General features: G+C 43.7%; 1 protein-coding gene across 1 annotated transcript in view; it reads right to left on the reverse strand.

Moving 5' to 3' along the window:
• The window catches only part of Plekhg7 (pleckstrin homology and RhoGEF domain containing G7), a 77,916-nt gene that overhangs the window by 26,627 nt on the left and 30,756 nt on the right, over window positions 1-20,533 (reverse strand).

The following is a 20,533-nucleotide window of genomic DNA, read 5'->3' on the forward strand; positions in this document are numbered from 1 at the left end:
TGAGACTACAAAAATGGTCACCAAGAAGCTCCTCGAGGAAATCTTTCCCAGGTATGACATGCCTCAAGTGTTGGGGTCGGACAACGGGCCCGCTTTCGTCTCCCAAGTAAGTCAGTTGGTGGCCAAATTGCTGGGGATTGATTGGAAATTACATTGTGCCTATAGACCCCAGAGTTATAGAAGGAGACTTTATCCAAACTTACGCTTACAACTGGCTCAAAGGATTGGGTGGCCCTCCTTCCCCTAGTTCTATATCGGGCCCGGAATACCCCGGGCCCCCATGGTCTAACTCCTTTTGAAATAATATATGGAACACCACCCCCATTTGTCCATTTCTTTGATTCAAACATTGCTGATTTTGCTGACAGCCCTTCTCTGAGGGCCCATTTACAGGCCCTACAGATTGTGCAGAGAGACGTCTGGAGACCTTTGGCCGCTGCTTACCAGGACAAGCTTGAGCATCCGGTGGTGCCACACCCGTTCCAGATTGGAGACACCGTGTGGGTGCACAGACACCAGACCAAGAATCTCGAGCCACGGTGAAAAGGACCCTACACCGTCCTCCTGACTACCCCGACCGCCCTAAAGGTAGACGGAGTCTCGGCTTAGATCCACACACCACACGTCAAGGCAGTCCGGTCTGAGGAATTGACTAATCACAACACTACACCCCAGACATGGAGAGTTCAGCGCACTCCAAACCCCTTAAAGTTAAAACTCCTACGTGGCTCCTCCTAGCCCTTTTGTGGTCTAGAGTCAGTGGGGGAATAAGCCCCCACCAGACAGAAATTTCTTGACCAAGTCGAGTGAAAGATTTCACTCAAAGTTAGCAAAAAAAATGGGGGAATGAAAGACCCCAGCTTAGCAGCAGTAACGCCATTTTGCAAGGCTGTACTTAAGATGACTGGTTCAGAAAAAGGTTAGAACACTGAGTACACAGCGGCTGCCAAGCAGGATGTGTTTGGTTGAAGGCCTGGCAACAGGACGACTTCGGTTGAGCACCTGACAATGAAAAAAAAGCCCCGGGAGAGGTCCCACACCCTGGTGGGGGGCTGAGTCAGTTGTTATGTTCCAGAAAGGTAGCTAAGAAACTTGCCCCCGGGCTGAACCCTTGGGGGGCCGAGTCAGCCGTTATGTTTCTGGAAGGTAGCTAGGAAACTTGCCCCCGGGCTAAACCCTTGCCATATTAGAATCCACCAATTATATCCCTGTAACCATGCATCTGCTTCTGTATGCTTGCTTCTGCTCCCCAAAATCCTATAAAAGCCCATCCTTGGTTCCGTGGGGCGCGCCAGTCCCCCGAGTGACTGAAGCGCCCACAGGTGCCTGTGCCTGTGTATCCCGACAATAAACCAAATCCTCTTGCTGATTGCATCCTGTGGTGTCTCGGTCTGGTCTTTGGAGTTAGAGGGTCTCCATCCCGAGGGAAAGTTCTCCCTGAGAGCTTTTCACCTCCTTCTCCGATCCCCACAGTAGCATGTACTGAGAGCAGAGAGCAGGCAATTTTTGAACAGGCATCAGAATAGCCTAGAGTCTACAAGTTAAACCAGAGTCTATCCGGTTCCACCCTGGAGCTGGTATTTCAGTAGGGTGAGGATGGGGTTTGGCGATGAACATCTTAGTAGTTCCCAGGGATTCATATACAGATGCTCTAAAGACCCCATGCTGAGAACTACTGCCCCAGAGCTTCCCCACATGGACAGGTGACACTCATGAGCAGGAGTCTATAATATCCAAGTACATTGAACAGGCAGTTGTAAACCAACAGCAATGGCCACAAACCAACGAACAACAATAAAACTAACCAATGAACCCCTGAATCCCTTGTTATTACAATTCACCTGCAACAATTTAGAAGAAATATCAGCATAACTCTCTTGCTTTATAGAAATGTTTGCCATTTTAAAGATACCAAGTTCTCTGATGTATTTGTTTTGCTATTTGAATTATGAGTTTTCAATTCACAAGCAACTCCAGGAAACTCATACTTTTTTGTGCAACGGGAAGTACAAATACACTGTGGTGATTTGAATAGATGTGGCCCTATAGACACAAGTGTTTGAATGCTTGGCTCAGAGGGAATGGCTAGGAGGTGTGGCCCTGTTGGAGGAAGTGTGTCACTGTGAGGGCAGGCTTTGAGGTCTCCCATGCTCAAGCTATACCCAGTGTGACACAGTGCTCACGTCTGCTGCCTACAGCTCAAGATGTAAAACTCTCAGCTCCTCCAGCCCCATGTCAGCCTGCATGCTGCCATGCTTCCCGCCATGATGATAATGGACTGAACCTCTGAAACTGTAAGCCAGCCCCAAAGAAATGTTTTCTTTTATAAGAGTTTCCCTGGTCATGGTATCTCTTCACAGCAATAAAACCCTAACTAAGATATGTACTTAAATCCACTGGGGCATATGGAAATAAATTCAATTTTTTTGTGAGTTTGAGGCTGGACTGGTCTACATAGGGAGTTCTGGGCAAGCCAGTGTTATATAGTAAAACACCATCTCAAAACCAAGAAACAAACAAACAAAACACAAAAAACAAGACAACGAAATAGCTGGGATTTTAAGATTGAGAGCTGGAGAGACAACCCATCAGTTAAGAGAATTTGCTATTCCTGTGGGTTCAGTTCCCAGCACCCATGACACAGAAATCACCTGTATCTTTAATTCCAGAGCATCTGACAATCTTTTCTGCACTTCACAGGACTTGCACACATGTGGAATACACACATGCATGCACTCGAACACACATGTACACTCATATAGAAATTAAAATAATAATAAGTCTAAAACAAAAAGCAAGATTGGGTCTCCTGATTTCCTATATGACCTCTCTATAAAATGTCCCCTGCCATGTTGGAATGTATCAAGAAGACCCTGGCCAGATGCAGAACAGGATGCTCAGTCTTCAGAATCGTGAGCTGAATACATTTATTTTCATTATGCGTACCCGTTGTGATATTTTATTACAGCAGCAGGAAAGAGACCAAGACCTTAATTAAATGGTGTTTGTGAATACCAATTTTAAACATGGAGGCCTACACGTTCTTGAAGTCAGAGTTATATATCAGGTTTGAACTCAGGTTTATCCAACCAACTTTATTTTTTTAAAACCTAGAAGCACCCAGTTTAAATCCACTACAAGCAGAGGTAATTTAGGTTGCCATATGGCACAGACTACACTGTTGTCCTGAGAAAGTGCGAACCCCTTCCATCTCTATGTATTTTCTCTTAAAGAAACTCAGTTCAGCCTCTCCAGTTCAGGGGTTGCAGCACTGACCAAACTCCGGAGCCTTTTTCCATAGAGACTATCATAACTGTCCCGTATCATCTAAGTATCCATGCTGTACGTGACATGTGCATTGTGTCCCTGTAGCTGGTAAGAAACACTGTTTAAGAGGGAGCAAAAGTCTAAAGGAATCAAAGTGGGAGGTGGGTTGGGGTGGGGTGGGGGGGATGATACTGTGTTTCCATGACTGTGGCTGTGAGCTCCTTGGTCCAGGAGTATGCCACCAAAAGAGAATGAGAAAAAAGCTGGATGTTTTATCCAATTCTAGGAGGCTGTTTTAAGAAAAACCTCGGCAGGTTGTTACCACACCTGACACATACATCTCGTTCCGTTCTATCGTTACGCCACACCACGCTAGCCCCAGGCATTCTATAGCCTCCCTCTCCAGGCTGTTTCTTTGCCTGCCAGGAATTTTGCTCACATGCCCTGTAGCCTGGTAAAATCAAAGTTCCAGAAACTTGTAATTTAACAACTAGATTTACATGTTAAATTTTTCAACCCACAATTCATACACACAATAAATTTACTGCCAATTGATAAAGATATAAACCTAGGCAAGATAAAATTGATCTAGTTCACCTAAATCTGACCCATCCTCCTCCGTAGACTCCACCTTGATCCCTCTCTTTCCTCCTCTCTCCTGCCTTACAAAAACTTTGTCCCCACCCCACCCTATACTGTCCAATCATGTAACACCTTGACATCAACCTACAGGTTTCTGGTGGGTTTCCACAGCTTCACTCCATGTCATGCCTTGCACACAGAGAGGAAAGAGAACAACACATTCCTCCTCACTCAGTTGTTCTGTCTGCTCTTTGCTTTGGCTGACAGTGTGGTGAGCCCTTCTGCCAGTTCCTTATCCCCACTGGCTGTGGTTCCTAATGTTACCCAAACCATAGCTTCTCCCTGAGACTGGGGAATGATAGCTACTCTCTCCTGAAACAAAGCATTTGAGTGTTATCAGGAAAAGAAACTTGGGGTTGCTACTTGGAATTGTGCTTGAAGATTTTGTGAGTACTCTACAGTTTGTTTCAAGCCTGAAAGAACTTAAAACTAGCAAGAAGTCTGATCCAGGTCCCATTGGCAAGGGCTTGTTGAAATTTACTGCTCAAAAACTGTGATAGACTTGTAGAACTTGAAGAGAACTTTAAAAGTCTTCTTGTCCCAAATAGTTTACTTCTCAAACTACAGAGGGAGGCCTAGAGACACAAATGTAGTAACTGCCACAGTCATCATGGGCTAACAATGGGTTTAGTTCTGAGAGGACTTCCAGAAACTGAAATGACTATCATGGCACTAGACTACCTCCTTTTGAGCCACCACAGACATGCTCTGTGATGAATCAAAATCCCATCCCGTGATGTCCTACTGTCCATATGTCTGGAGATCTTCAGAGTCTATAAAATGCTGTCCTATCCAATGCCTTAGTTAGACAGGGCACCCTTCTCCAGGCTCCCATGTCTTGCCAGACCTGCCTACCCTGTTCCTGGCTATCATAACAAATGAAGCAAGAATCTGACAACAGTGACCACATTTTTTAAACATATTATTTTATTTTATGTTCATTGCTGTTTTGCCTGCATGTGTGTCTGTGTGAGTATGTCAGATCCCCTGGAACTGGAGTTAAAGACATCTGTGAGCTCCCATGTTTGTTCTGAAATTTGAACCCTGGACCTCTGGAAGAGCTGTCCATGAGCGTTCTTAACTGCTAAGACATCTCTTCAGGATCCATTCCTTTTTTAAATTATGAAGAGTTAGAGAAAGGAAAGAAACCTAAGGCTGTATAGTTCATAGCCAAAGAAGTCTATATTCCCCAGGGAAGACAAGCAGCTTTCCAGGTCAGACCTGTGCTTATATTGTGCCTATCTTTGCTCTGCTTAAAGATCATTACATGATCTCTTGAATATCATGGTTCCTTGGCCTCTAAATCTTTGTTGACCTCTGGCTTTAAACAGAATAAACTGACCCTCTAACAGATCTGGCCCTTAAGCCATGTACAGTTCCTATACATTTCTGAAGCTATAGTCTGACACCTAGATCTACAGTGTGACAGCTGACAGGCAGAAGTGAAAGAGCCAGTGTTGTGGTCAATCTACGGCCAGTGGGAAAAATCCACCACACACCTCGGAGCACAAAGACCCCTACCTTCCAGGAAGGGTAGAACTAGTTTAGTTCCTGGAACAACTACAAGCCAAATTGTCAAATATAGCCACCTGTGACTCCCCAACTGACCCCCTTGGAAAGTCCTGGATGGTCTACTGACCACGAGTCAGTTTGAAGATCGCTTTGCCCCACCAATAGTACCCTGCCTAGTTACTATTGTTTGAATTCTGCCCTTATCAAAGGTATATAACTCCCTGTTAGAGTCTGCTCAGGGTCATCTCCCTCTCAATGTGGGGTGGCCCCAGCATGCTGGAACAATAAAAACTCCTCTTGCTTTTCCATCGATCACCACCTCTGTGAGTCTCATTCCAGGGGCCCCAGTAGAGGTTCAATCCGAACCTCACAGAGAAGATAATGAAAATGTGTGCTGTGAACCTTCCATTTTTACTAGTGAAAGAAAACCACGTCACATATGGTCTTATAGCCAATGTGTGGATGTGACCCTTTATCATCCAAAGTCTTATTTTTTCCAGGTTGTGAATCTTCAGACTGTAGCACAGGAAAGTGCTTCTGATGTTGTATCCATTCAGGATTGTGAACTCCAAAAGGCTACCAAGGAGCCAATTCCCATGCAATCACACTATGATCTTTATAGTCAAACTGCTTTTGTTGGGTTTACATAGCAGGATGGGAGGATGAGGCCTGGAGCCCAGTTACAAACAAGTATTTATAGAGGCAAGCAAAGAAACAAGGGTGATTTCCAGCCTGGCACACATTGAGAGAGCTATTATGAAATCTGTGACTCTTTAAAATGATTGGCTAGTGCTGGGGGACAAACCATAAATTTAACTTCTGCTTTCCTCCTGATTGGTGGTTGTTAGGGAGTGACTTGGAAACCTGTGCTAGGTGTAGACTTTTTGGTTAACTGAGTTCAACCTTAGGTCAGAATCTCTAAGACAGGACCTGAACCCAAGATGGAGTTGTTCTGGTCTCTCACTGGGTGTATAGTTCAATTTCTCACTTAGTGGGTGACTAAATAAAGCTCACAGTGGGAAGGAGTTGGTCAACATCATTAGTTCTTCCAAACAATGCTAGAAAACACAGCAAACTTGAGTTTCTTTAGCAGGACTCCCCCTACTTATTTTTGTCATAATATTATTAATAATGCTTGTTTAAAGTGTTTTGATTATGGACTGGAGAAATGGTGCAGCAACTAAGAACATGTACTGTTCCGATAGAGGACCTGGGTTCAGTCCAGTTCCATGTTACATAGTTCACAGCAACCTGTAAGGCCAACTCCAGGATGACCAGATGCACCTGGACCATTAGTACCTTCATCCACAAATATGTATCCACACACAGATGCATACACACATACACATAATTTTAAAAAGTAAATCATTTTTTAAAAATCTGATTACTGCCAGGAGTAGTGGCTCACGCCTTTAATCCCAGCACCAGGGAGGCAGAGACAAGCAGATGTCTGAGTTTGAGGCAACTTTGGTCTACAGAGCAGATTTCCAGGACAGCCAGGGTTACACAGAGAAACCTTGTCTTGAAAAACAAGAGCAAACAAACAAAATTCCGATTACCAGATAATATACATTTATTGTAGAAAACTTGAGAACCAAGAAAAAACACAAGATTTAAATATCTCAGGCATATAACCATTGCCACATTTTTCTGATATAATCATAATTCTTAAGGATTGTGTTTACATAGCCATCTGTAATTTGCTCTGTACACAACATTCTGGGAGTAGGTTTAAAATGTATTTAGTATTCTATTCCAACAGTCTGAACTACCCACATAAAGAGTTCATATTACCAACCATAGCAGGAAGGAGCTGTCAAATAACAGTTGTGTAAAGCGTTCTACATCACCTTGGCAGCATTTCAACTGAACGATTATCACAATATTTCAACATGTTCTCTAGTTTTCAAGGCACATGATGCTGGCACGGAACTGAGTGGTTTTGAGCAGGTTGACCACTGTTGTGAAGATAAACAGAGATTCCCCAGATCGTCTACTGTCATGGGTCAGGGAGTCCTCTGAGAAGAGGATCCTGGATGAAGAGGATCTCAAGATGTGCAGAGGGGCTATCCTGGGCTTCCCCAGTAGGAAGAGGAAACCTGTTATTGACAGGAGCCTTCACCATAACAAAAGCAATCTTGGACTTGATTGGGGACCTCCTCCAGAAATTGGGACATATTCCTATATTGGTAACTGCAAGCTGTGAGGACGATAATCAGCAGCCAGCTGGAGGAGAGGATGAGAGAATGGAAGCAGCATGAAAGTTGGGGGAAAATGTGTGCCAAGTACGCAACCCGAAGTCTGCTTACGGTGGCTACCATTGGTTGATCAGCCTCCTGGTCCAAGCCAGGTGGACTTTACCAGGAAGAAGATGTTACCAAGAAGGACATAAATCCCCAGGGATCCCACGAACTTTTAAAGTCACAGAGCCAACTGGTGCCTGTGGTTTCCACAGTGGTGGTTTTAGTTAGGAGAGGTAATGGGAAGAATTTTCTGGGCATTTCAAAAGGCACAGAGGAAGAAGGAAAGTTGATTCTGAGGTTTGACTCTAACATCCAAGAGTAAAGTGGCATTGACCTCAAAGTAAGAACTGGTGATATATGACTGGAGTGAACCAGAAGGTTAAGGCTGAAGGTGAACTTTTCCAAGTGAGTGACAAGATGGCAAGAACTTATGAGTCCACGAATTTAAATTATAACATACATGAATATGAACACATGTTAACAAAAGCAATGGCTAATTACATAATAGCATTCTTTATATTCATTTCTATTACTAGTGTTGTTACTGATATTGAAAAGAAATAGGAAAACATATAATGGAATATAACATGTATACTATTAGATATGTGGGTATTGAGGATTACCACTTATGTAGGTAGGGATTATTTAAATAGGACTTAGATGAAGAAAGGAAATACGTCTGCAGATTGAGAAATGAGAACACCAAGGAAAGATGTTTTTGTCATTCATTGCTTAGGACATTTGACGAAAGCACTTCATAATTTCACAGCAATCAGCCTTCTGTAGGCACAACCTCCACATTTATGGATTCCAGCAGATGAAGATCAAGAACTTTGTAAAAAGTTCAACCATATTGAACATAGGTAGTTTTTTTCCTTGTCATGACTTCATAAACAATACAACATAATCACTATTTTCAAGCATTTCTAGGGAACTGGGTCATGTAAATACTCTAGCAATGACTTAAAATATACTGGAGTTACGTGTTTAGGCTATACGCAGATTTGTACCTTTTTTTTTTAGTTTTTCTTTCTTTTTTTAAAATTTTTATTTATTTATTTATTTTTACACTCCAGATTTTATTCACCTCCAGGTCCACCCTCTGACTGTTCCACATTCCCGCACGACCCCTACCCCCTCTGCCCACAACATACAAGAAGGAAATGTTTGACTTATCCAAGGATCCCTTTGTCTTATGTCATAAAGACCCAGGGACCACTGGTTTAGAGTGATTTTCTCAATAGGTGAAGGCACCATGAAAGCATTAGAAAACCCACTAGGACCAAACTTATGGTTACAGGCATAGATGTGTACTTGTGGAATCTGCTTTTGTAATACCCCATTCATTTTTTAATGTTCGACAGGTGCACAGGGCTGAATGCTTTCCAGGGTGTGTGCACATATGCAAGTTCCTTTCAAGTGAGTTTTTCCTAAGTCACTTTGTATTTAAGTTATGAAGTTCGTGTTGCAAAGCTTCGCTGTGTTAAAATGGCTTGCTTCAGTTCCCTGCAGACCCCTTACTCGCTGGCAATTGGCCCTGCTTCGCCACGTGAAATGGCATTATTAAGCGTGTTTCTAGAGCTGATCCTACGGATGAGGTGATATCATTCATATTTCCCCCTGCCATCTACCTTCATACAAAGATAAAGCCAAGTGAAGAGGCTCTCCCCACTGTTACTTTCTTACCCACAAGATATTTAATTAAAAACAAAATGACAATTTGTGACACCATTCTTCTCTTGAAAAACGGCCATGTTTTTTTTTTGTTTTTTGTTTTTTTTTTGTTTGATTCAGCAGACAACAGGAAAGAAAATACATTATTATTCATTGTAACGGGGGAAGGGTCACTGTGGGGCTTTACTGAGGACTCTCCCTTTGGGAAACGAGCTGAACGGAATTCACCTCCTTTCCCTTAGAGTTCCAGAACGAACATTCACACTCTGGTGGATGGATGATGCATTGTCACAAGCTAAGGGCTTGTGGTCATCCACCTTCAGATAACATTGTATTGTTTCTTTACTGGTCTCTGCTTACCTGGTCTCTCCATCAGTGTGGGAGGAATCTATGAACTCGGGAAGCATGTGACTCATTCATTTAAGGAATTAATCTAATAGAAGAAAAAGTGGGAAATAGTCTTCAATGCATTGGTACAGGAGACAATTTCCTGAACAGAACACCAATGTCTCAGAGTCTAGATCAGCAATTGATAAATGGTACCTCTTGAAACTGGAAAGCTTCTGTAAGGCAAAGGACACTGTCACTAGGACAAAACAGCAGATTGGAAAAAGATCTTCACTAACCCTATATCTGACAGAGAACTAATATCCAAAATATATAAAGAACTCACAAAATTAGACAACAACCCCCCCCAAAACCCAAATTTTAAAAACAGGGTACAGAATTAAATGGACTTTTTAAAAATTGGATATTTTACATTTCAAATGTTATCCCCTTTCCCTGTTTCTTGTCCATAAGCCCCCATCCCATCCCCCTGCCCCTGCTTCTATGAGGGTGTTCCCCCACCCATCCACCCACCCCTTCCTGCCTCCCTACCCTGACATTCCCTTATAATGGGGGGTCCAGCCTTGACAGGACCAAGGCTTCTCCTCCCATTGGTGCCCAACAAGGCCATCCTCTGCTACATATGTAGCTGGAGCCATGGTTCTGTCCATGTGTACTCTTTGGATGGTGGTTTAGTCCCTGAGAGCTCTGATTGATTAGTATTATTGTTTTTATGGGGTTGCAAACCCCTTCAGTTCCTTTAGTTCTTTCTCTAACTTCTCCAATGGGGACCCCATTCTCGGTTCAATAGGTGGCTGTGAGCATCCACCTCTGTATTTGTCTTTGGCAGAGACTCCCAGGAGACAGCTATATTAGGCTCCTGTCTGCATGTACTTCTTGGCATCAGCAAATTTGTCTGAGTTTTGTGGCTGCATGTATATGGGATGGATCCCCAGGAAGGGCAGTCTCTGGATAGCCTTTCCTTCAGTCTCTGCTCCAAACTTTGTCTCTGTATCTCTTATGAATATTTTTGTTTCCCCTTCTAAGAAGGATTGAAGCATCTGCACTTTGCTCATCCTTCTTCTTGAGCTTCATGTAGTCTGTGGATTGTATCTTGGGTAATCTGAGCTCTTGGGCTAATATTCACTTATCAAGAGTGCCTATCATTCGTGTGGGTTTTTTGTGATTGGGGTACCTTACTCAAGGTGATATTTCTAATTCCATCCATTTGCCTATGAATTTCATGAAGTCATTGTTTCTTATAGCTTAGTAGTACTCCATTGGGTAAATATAGCACATTTTCTGTATCCATTCTTCTGTTGAAGGACATCTGGGTTCTTTCCAGCTTCTGGCTACTATAAATAAGGCTGCTATGAACATAGTGGATCATGTGTCCTTGTTATATGTTGGAGTGTCTTTTGTGTATATTCCCAGGAATGGTATAGCTGGGGCCTCAGGTAGTATTATGTCCAATTTTCTGAGGAACCTCCAGACTGATTTCCAGAGGGATTGTACCAGCTTGCAATCCCACAAACCATGGAGAAGTGTTCCTCTTTCTCCACATCCTCGTCAGTATCTGTTCTCACCTGAGTTTTTGATCCTAGTCATTCTGACTGGTGTGAGGTAGAATCTCAGGTTGATTTGCATTTCCTTGATGACTAAGGATGTTGAACATTTCTTTAGGTACTTCTCAGCCATTCAACATTCCTCAGTTGAAAATTCTTTGTTTAGCTCTGTACCCCATTTTTAATAGGGTTATTTGATTCTCTGGAGTCTAACTTCTTGAGTTCTTTATATATATTGGCTACTAGCCCTCTATCAGATATAGGATTGGTAAAGATCTTTTCCCAATCTGTTGGTTGCCATTTTGTCCTTATGACCGTATCCTTTGCCTTACAGAAGCTTCGCAGTTTTATGAAGTCCTATTTGTCAATTCTTGATCTTAGCGCATAAGTCATTGGTGTTCTGTTCAAGAAATTTTCCATATGTTCGAGGCTCTTCCCCATTTTTTTTCCTATTAGTTTGAGTGTATCTGGTTTTATGTGGAGGTCCTTGATCCATTTGGATTTGAGCTTTGTACAAAGAGATAAGAATGAGTCAATTTGCATTCTTCTACATGTTGACCTCCAGTTGAACCAGCACCATTTGCTGAAAATGCTCTTTTTTCCATTGGATGGTTTTGGCTCCTTTGTCAAAGATCAAGTGACCATAGGTGTGTGGGTTCATTTCTGGGTCTTCAGTTCTATTCCACTGATCTACCTGCCTGTCTCTGTACCAATAACATAGAGTTTTTTTTTATCACTATTGCTCTGTAATACTGCTTGAGGTCAGGGATGGTGATTCTGTCAGAAGTTCTTTTATTGTTGAGGATAGGTTTTGCTATTCTGAGTCTTAACAGAGAAATCTTGAACAGCTGAAAAACACCTCAAAAACCATTCAGCATCCTTAGTCATCAGAGAAATGCAATTCAAAACTGCCCTGAGATTCTACCTCATACCAATCAGAATGGCTTAGATCAAAAACTCAAGCAACAGCACATGAGGATGTGGAGTAAGTTCTTCTCCATTGCTAGATGGAGTGCGAACTTATACAACCACTCTGGTAATCAATCTGGCAGCTTCTCAGAAAATTGAAAACAGTTCTATCTTAAGACCCAGCTATATCACTCCTGGGCATATCCCCAGAAGATCCTCCACCATACCACAAGGACACGTGCTCCACTATTTCACAGCAGCTTTATTTATAATAGCCAGACACTGGAAACAACCCAGATGTCCCTCAACCAAAGTATGGATACAGAAAATGTGGTTCATTTACACAATGAAATACTATTTATCTATTAAAAATGAGGACATCATGAATTTTGCAGGCAAATGGATGGAACTCAAAAATATCATCCTGAGTGAGGGACCATAGACCCCAATGTACATACATAGCTGTCTGGTATGTACTCACTGATAAGTGGATGTTAGTCCTAATGTACAGGATATCCATGATGTACCCCGCAGGCCCAAAGAGGATTAACATGAAGGAAGGTTCAAGTGAGGATGGTTGAGTCCCACTCATAAGAGGGAATAAAATAGTCAGAAGAGGCAGAGGGAACTGGATGGGAGAGGGATAGGGAGGGGATGAGGGGGGCAGGATCAGGTGTGGGGTGAGACAGGAGAGCGAGCCTCAGGTCATGGGAATGGATGGAAATCTGTAGCTGCAGGGTATCTGGGTGGGGTTAGGGAAATCTTTTGGAGACCTGGGATGGGTGAGGCTCTAGGAGTCAATCCAGGTGATTTTAGCCAAGATGCCTAACAGTGGGGACATGGAACCTGAAGAGGCCACCTCCTGTAGCCACACAGAACCCCCAGTGGAGGACACCAACCCACTCACAAAATTCATTCTGTGTAAAAGAAACGCAGAGACAAAGATGGAGCAGAGGTGCAAGCAGCCCAACTTGAGATCCATTCCACGGGCAAGCACCAGTCCATCCATTCCACGGGCAAGCACCAGTCCATCCATTCCACGGGCAAGCACCAGTCCATCCATTCCACGGGCAAGCACCAGTCCATCCATTCCACGGGCAAGCACCAGTCCATCCATCCATTCCACGGGCAAGCACCAGTCCATCCATTCCACGGGCAAGCACCAGTCCATCCATTCCACGGGCAAGCACCAGTCCATCCATCCATTCCACGGGCAAGCACCAGTCCATCCATTCCACGGGCAAGCACCAGTCCATCCATCCATTCCACGGGCAAGCACCAGTCCATCCATCCATTCCACGGGCAAGCACCAGTCCATCCATCCATTCCACGGGCAAGCACCAGTCCATCCATCCATTCCACGGGCAAGCACCAGTCCCCGACAGTATTAACGACACTTCCTTATGCTTGCAAACGGAAGCTTAGCATACCTGTCCTCTGAGAGGCTCTACCCAGCAGCTGACTGAAACGGATACAGAGACCCACAGCCAAACCGTGGATGGAGGTCGGGGATTCTTATGGAAGAGTTGTGGGATGTATTGGAGGCCCTGAAGGAGATAGGAAGCCCACAGGAAGACCAACAGAGTCGACTAACCTGGACTCTTGGGAGTTGTCAGAGACTGAACCACCAACCGAAGAGCACACACAGGTTGGACCGAGGTTCCCTGCACATGTGCAGCAGATGTGCAGCAGATGTGCAACAGATGTGCAGCTCACTCTTTATGTGGGTTCCCCACAAACTGGAGCAGGGACTGTCTCTAAAGCTGTAGCCTGACTATGGGATCTGTTCCCCAGTAGGGCTGCCTTGTCTGGCCTCCATGGGAGAGGATCCCCTAACCCTGCAGTGCCAGGGTAAGGGGATACACAGAGGAGAAGGGGAGGGGAATGGGAGAGGGACTCTGAGGTGGGGACTGATGGGGGGCAGCATTTGGGTTGTAAATAAATAAATAAATAAATAAATAAATAAATCAAAGAATTACTAAATTACTGTAGGGTGGGCTTGAACGGACCTTCCTCGTCATCTCCCACCATGACTAATCAATCCCAGGCAAATGTCAATAGCCTGACCAAACCTAGTCATCCCCACATGTTGTTACCTGATACTCTTGAAACAGGAAATGTCAACACGCCACTCGGCTCTATGGTTCGGCTGCTACTGGTCACCATGCCAATGTTCCTAGATATTTCTATGGGTTGAGAAGCAAGTCAACCTTAATTCTTTGATGACTCTTGATGACCAGGAAATGGAGATTCCTTTCTGGTCTTTGGGATTTTATGTGATATGTGCTTCTAAGAAGAAGCCCAGTGGAGCAGGGCACCGGTGTGCAAGATGCCATTAATCCCAGCACTCAGCAGAGAGAGTTTGAGGTTAGCCTGGTCTACAGAGTAAGTTCCAGGATAGCCAGGCCTACACAGAAAAACTCTGTTTTAGAAAACAAAACAAAGAAAACACTGGGTAGAGCCTCTTGGTAATGTCTTCTTACCAGTCAACATTCAATTTGTATCTTCTAGTGAGCAGGAATGGCTTTGTAAGGCTTCACCCAGAGAAGTAATTAGTTGGAAAGTGTTCCTTGCTGTCATCTGGATAAGACCTAATTAGACCCTCTTTCCAACCTGTGTTTGCTTCTCCCCGTAAGGGTAGGGGATAGACTCGAAGCAGAGAAGCTTAGCTAGGCACGGCTGGGTGCAGGCAGGATCTTGGTTGGCAGTGAGTAAGAGGACAAAGAAGACACTCAGGAATAGCTTTGGAGAACTGGTTTAGTTTATTGGGGAGGGGCAGAACAAAGGCTATTTAAATCTTTGGGGGGCGAGTGTACATCATTGGCAAGGCCCAGGGTACCTCATTTGCATGAGGAAGAATTCCAGGTGCTGCTGGACATGACCTTATAGGGGGAGAATGTTAAGGCCCAGGTCACTGTTACCTGTCTAGCCATCCATTTTGTGCTATTATTATTAATGTCATACAAGACATCTCTCATGTGCTGTTACTAGAAAACATTCTCATGTCAGAGTTGATTGCATATTCTGTTAGGTTCTGTGCTTTGGTGTTCTTGGAAACCAATCACAATAGAAGTCATTTAGGACTGCTTTGTATAGTTAGCCACAATCAGCTTGGACCCAAACCAATCACCAGGTATCCCTTCCTGCACCTGTGTATGAACTTTTATGCTTTTGCCTTTATAAGCTTGCCTTGGGATGGACATCAACATAAGAGCAACATCTTCACCAGTATAAGAAGCTATTAGGAATGACTTCCATTTTGAGTAGGGGTCTAGTAAAGTTAAAATCCCCAAGATCTCCCCGGGAATTGACATTCTACTTGGCAGAAAAAGACATGTACAGAGGGTAACTGACATCCTGGTTGGAGAGTTAAGACACAAATGTTAGACAAGGCAAGTCCTCTGCCATAGTTGAATACCCCAACCAATGGGAGCAGGGTAAGTGTACAGCAAAGACATGCTCCTCAGGAAGTCCCCTGTCCCTACATCCTGATTGGTGGAATAACGTGTCACAGATGTTTATGGATCTTGAGGCTTCAAAGCTCTGTAGAATCCTGGTTCACAGCCACAGCCACTCCTGAGTCAGTCTGCTGCGGCCCTGATCCATTAGTCCTGGGATAAAAGCTCAATAAACTATATGGAATCAGTGTTGTGGTTTTGAGGCAACCCTTGGACCCCAACAGAGAGGAATTTAACTTGGTTTCCAGCTACATTACCTCTTCTAGTGAGGGAAGGATGTGGGGCACAGGGCTCCATGCAACAGTACACGCAGGCCTGGGGCAGGGGTTGAGTGATCCTACTCCTGCAGATCTCAGGACAAGATTTCCAGGGTTTGGACCCCTTGACTCCACTTCCAGGCCTGCTTCTCTGGGTCCCACAGTTCCCTGGGCCTCATGCCCTCTTGTTCACTTCAGTGACATTTTTGATCTTTGGGTAGATGGAGTCTCCTTTACCGACTAGTTAGAGGAACACCTTGACCTCAGCTGACCAATCGTAAACTATCACCTTCATTGGAACTGTGGTGACTGGGCGCTCTGACGACTGATAAAATTCTCTCCCATGTTTCAAAACTTTGAAGGTAGTTTGGAGCCTTGAGAAATTGTCCTAAGTATTCAGAGGATGTAAATGAGCCCTTGTTGATTGCACTGGAAGTGTCTGTTACTCAGTGAAGAATGATACACAAGACTCAAATAGTATGCAACAGCAAGGAGCATTTATTCAGCAGAAATTCCTGCATGCGGGGGCCTCCCTGTTTGGGAAAGGAGACCCCTGGTGGACTCATAGGCTCAGTTTTTTTTTTCTTTTTTTTTTTCTTTTATTAACTTGAGTATTTCTTATATACATTTCAAGTGTTATTCCCTTTCCCGGTTTCCGGACAAACATCACCCTCCCCCCTCCCCTTCCTTATGGGTGTTCCCCTCCCAAACCTCCCCCCATTGCCACCCTCCCCGCATAGTCTAGTTCACTGGGGGTTCAGTCTTAGCAGGACCCAGGGCTTCCCCTTCCACTGGTGCTCTTACTAGGATATTCATTGCTACCTATGGGGACAGAGTCCAGGGTCAGTCCATGTATAGTCTTTAGGTAGTGGCTTAGTCCCTGGAAGCTCTGGTTGCTTGACATTGTTGTACTTTTGGGGTCTCGAGCACCTTCAAGCTCTTCCAGTTCTTTCTCTGATTCCTTCAACGGGGGACCTATTCTCAGTTCAGTGGTTTGCTGCTGGCATTCGCCTCTGTATTTGCTGTATTCTGGCTGTGTCTCTCAGGAGCGATCTACATCCGGCTCCTGTCGGTCTGCACTTCTTTGCTTCATCCATCTTGTCTAATTGGGTAGCTGTATATGTATGGGCCACCTGTGGGGCAGGCTCTGAATGGGTGTTCCTTCAGTCTCTGTTTTAATCTTTGCCTCTCCCTTCCCTGCCAAGGGTATTCTTTTTCCTCATTTAAAGAAGGAGTGAAGCATTCACATTTTGATCATCTGTCTTGAGTTTCCTTTGTTCTAGGGATCTAGGGTAATTCAAGCATTTGGGCTAATAGCCACTTATCAATGAGTGCATACCATGTATGTCTTTCTGAGAGTGGGTTAGCTCACTCAGGATGATATTTTCCAGTTCCAACCATTTGCCTACGAATTTCATAAACTCGTTGTTTTTGATAGCTGAGTAATATTCCATTGTGTAGATGTACCACATTTTCTGTATCCATTCCTCTGTTGAAGGGCATCTGGGTTCTTTCCAGTTTCTGGCTATTATAAATAAGGCTGCGATGAACATAGTGGAGCACGTGTCTCTTTTATATGTTGAGGCATCTTTTGGGTATATGCCCAAGAGAGGTATGGCTGGATCCTCAGGCAGTTCAATGTCCAATTTTCTGAGGAACCTCCAGACTGATTTCCAGAATGGTTTTACCAGTCTGCAATCCCACCAACAGTGGAGGAGTGTTCCTCTTTCTCCACATCCTCGCCAGCATCTGCTGTCACCTGAGTTTTTGATCTTAGCCATTCTCACTGGTGTGAGGTGAAATCTCAGGGTTGTTTTGATTTGCATTTCCCTTATGACTAAAGATGTTGAACATTTCTTTAGGTGTTTCTCAGCCATTCGGCATTCCTCAGCTGTGAATTCTTTGTTTAGCTCTGAACCCCATTTTTTAATAGGGTTATTTGTTTCCCTGCGGTCTAACTTCTTGAGTTCTTTGTATATTTTGGATATAAGGCCTCTATCTGTTATAGGATTGGTAAAGATCTTTTCCCAATCTGTTGGTTGCCGTTTTGTCCTAACCACAGTGTCCTTTGCCTTACAGAAGCTTTGCAGTTTTATGAGATCCCATTTGTCGATTCTTGATCTTAGAGCATAAGCCATTGGTGTTTTGTTCAGGAAATTTTTTCCAGTGCCCATGTGTTCCAGATGCTTCCCTAGTTTTTCTTCTATTAGTTTGAGTGTGTCTGGTTTGATGTGGAGGTCCTTGATCCACTTGGACTTAAGCTTTGTACAGGGTGATAAGCATGGATCGATCTGCATTCTTCTACATGTTGACCTCCAGTTGAACCAGCACCATTTGCTGAAAATGCTATCTTTTTTCCATTGGATGGTTTTGGCTCCTTTGTCAAAAATCAAGTGACCATAGGTGTGTGGGTTCATTTCTGGGTCTTCAATTCTATTCCATTGGTCTATCTGTCTGTCTCTGTACCAATACCATGCAGTTTTTATCACTATTGCTCTGTAATACTGCTTGAGTTCAGGGATAGTGATTCCCCCTGAAGTCCTCTTATTGTTGAGGATAGCTTTAGCTATCCTGGGTTTTTTGTTATTCCAGATGAATTTGCAAATTGTTCTGTCTAACTCTTTGAAGAATTGGATTGGTATTTTGATGGGGATTGCATTGAATCTGTAGATTGCTTTTGGTAAAATGGCCATTTTTACTATATTAATCCTGCCAATCCATGAGCATGGGAGATCTTTCCATCTTCTGAGGTCTTCTTCAATTTCTTTCCTCAGTGTCTTGAAGTTCTTATTGTACAGATCTTTTACTTGCTTGGTTAAAGTCACACCGAGGTACTTTATATTATTTGGGTCTATTATGAAGGGTGTCGTTTCCCTAATTTCTTTCTCGGCTTGTTTCTCTTTTGTATAGAGGAAGGCAACTGATTTATTTGAGTTAATTTTATACCCAGCCACTTTGCTGAAGTTGTTTATCAGCTTTAGTAGTTCTCTGGTGGAACTTTTGGGATCACTTAAATATACTATCATGTCGTCTGCAAATAGTGATATTTTGACCTCTTCTTTTCCGATCTGTATCCCCTTGATCTCCTTTTGTTGTCTGATTGCTCTGGCTAGAACTTCAAGAACTATATTGAATAAGTAGGGAGAGAGTGGGCACATAGGCTCAGTTTTTAATTCAGTTAGGGGAATTCCAGTGAGGGGTATGTGCCCTTTTACCTTGATTGGTTGATTGGTTAACTATTTTTAGGGGTCTGACTGATTCTATAATTGGTTGAACTCTGGAGACTTCACAGGGGACTGCTTACTCATTCGAGCTCTCTATTTTTGCTTCAGGCAAGATGACAAGTTGTCCTCGGATTGGCTGCCCACAGCTGTGGTCAGCTGACCACAGGTTTCTCATTTCTGGAAAACAAAAACTTAGGCCTAGTCTCCCAAACTGCCAGTTTGCAGCCTGTCATGGAGTCAGCCTGGCTTTGGCTAACTCAGTCCTCTCAGCACACTCTGCCATTGTCTTAATCGTCTGTTTTGCCAAATGTATAGAACCTGTATAGTCGCACTAATAGGCACATTAGTGCTTGAAAGGCCCTGTAGACCGTGACTCTGGGATCTTAGACCCTGATCTACATGCCTTTGAAGAGAGCCTGGGAGGTTGTGCTGAAGGAAGTGGCATGTCTTCTAGTATCTTCTACTACAATGTTAGGCAACTTAGTGCCATATAAGGAGACCCCCACACAGCAACCATGACCTTGTTCCTTAATATGGTAGTCCTCAGATGTATTGTGATTTCATTATTTTGTGGTTAATAACTAATGACAGAAATTAATACAATTAATGTGGTGGCAGTTACTTTTTAACCAGCTATACCCAAATAAAAGACATAGAGACCTTTAGAATTATAGTAAGCTTTAAAGTACTGGAGCAAGGCATATATCAACCCTCTAAGCTACTGTCTGCTTTCCTGCTTGCCTTGAACCCCAAGTAATATATACTTGCCATATACGTAGGCTTCTGTGGTTTTTTTTTTTTTTTCCTTTTTTTCAGAGCTGGGGACTGAACCCAGGGCCTTGTGCTTGCTAGGCAAGCGCTCTACCACTGAGCTAAATCCCCAACCCCTGGCTTCTATGTTTTCAAAACCTACTTTTAATAAGGCTTCTTAAATGTTTTAACCTCCCTTCTAGACCACCACCCACCAGAAGTGGTGGAAAGGAAAGGTTAGTAGGGCAACAAAGACTGTGCATCTGTTTAGAAATAGTTCTTTGGAGTGAACCCAATCTTCGTTGTCAGGATCTCAGCAGTTCAGTTCACATCAACCATCAGCAGCATCTGTATCCACTCACAGTCATCATTCAGGAATCAGCAACTGGCAATTCGATCCAGAAAAAGCTGTGAAGCTCTGCCCAATAGCTCAAGTCTACAGAAGCAACAAAAAGCCACCGAAACACCACTGGAAGTTCTTTGGTGCATTTCTAGGGAGTCATGACAAACGATGATCAGCAAATAATGGCAAGGCGAACCAATACCACACAGCATCATCTGTGAAGACCAGCATCAGCAAAGCCCAATGATGACCAGCAAAGGATGGGAAGGCAAACCAGTACCACATAGCATCATTCACTGTCTGGGGAGTCAACGTCAATTTAACCAATTCAACTTCACCTAGATCTACTATATACATTGGGT

The sequence above is a fragment of the Rattus norvegicus genome, chromosome 7, assembly GCF_036323735.1.
Source record: "Rattus norvegicus strain BN/NHsdMcwi chromosome 7, GRCr8, whole genome shotgun sequence".
Lineage (NCBI taxonomy): Eukaryota > Metazoa > Chordata > Mammalia > Rodentia > Muridae > Rattus > Rattus norvegicus.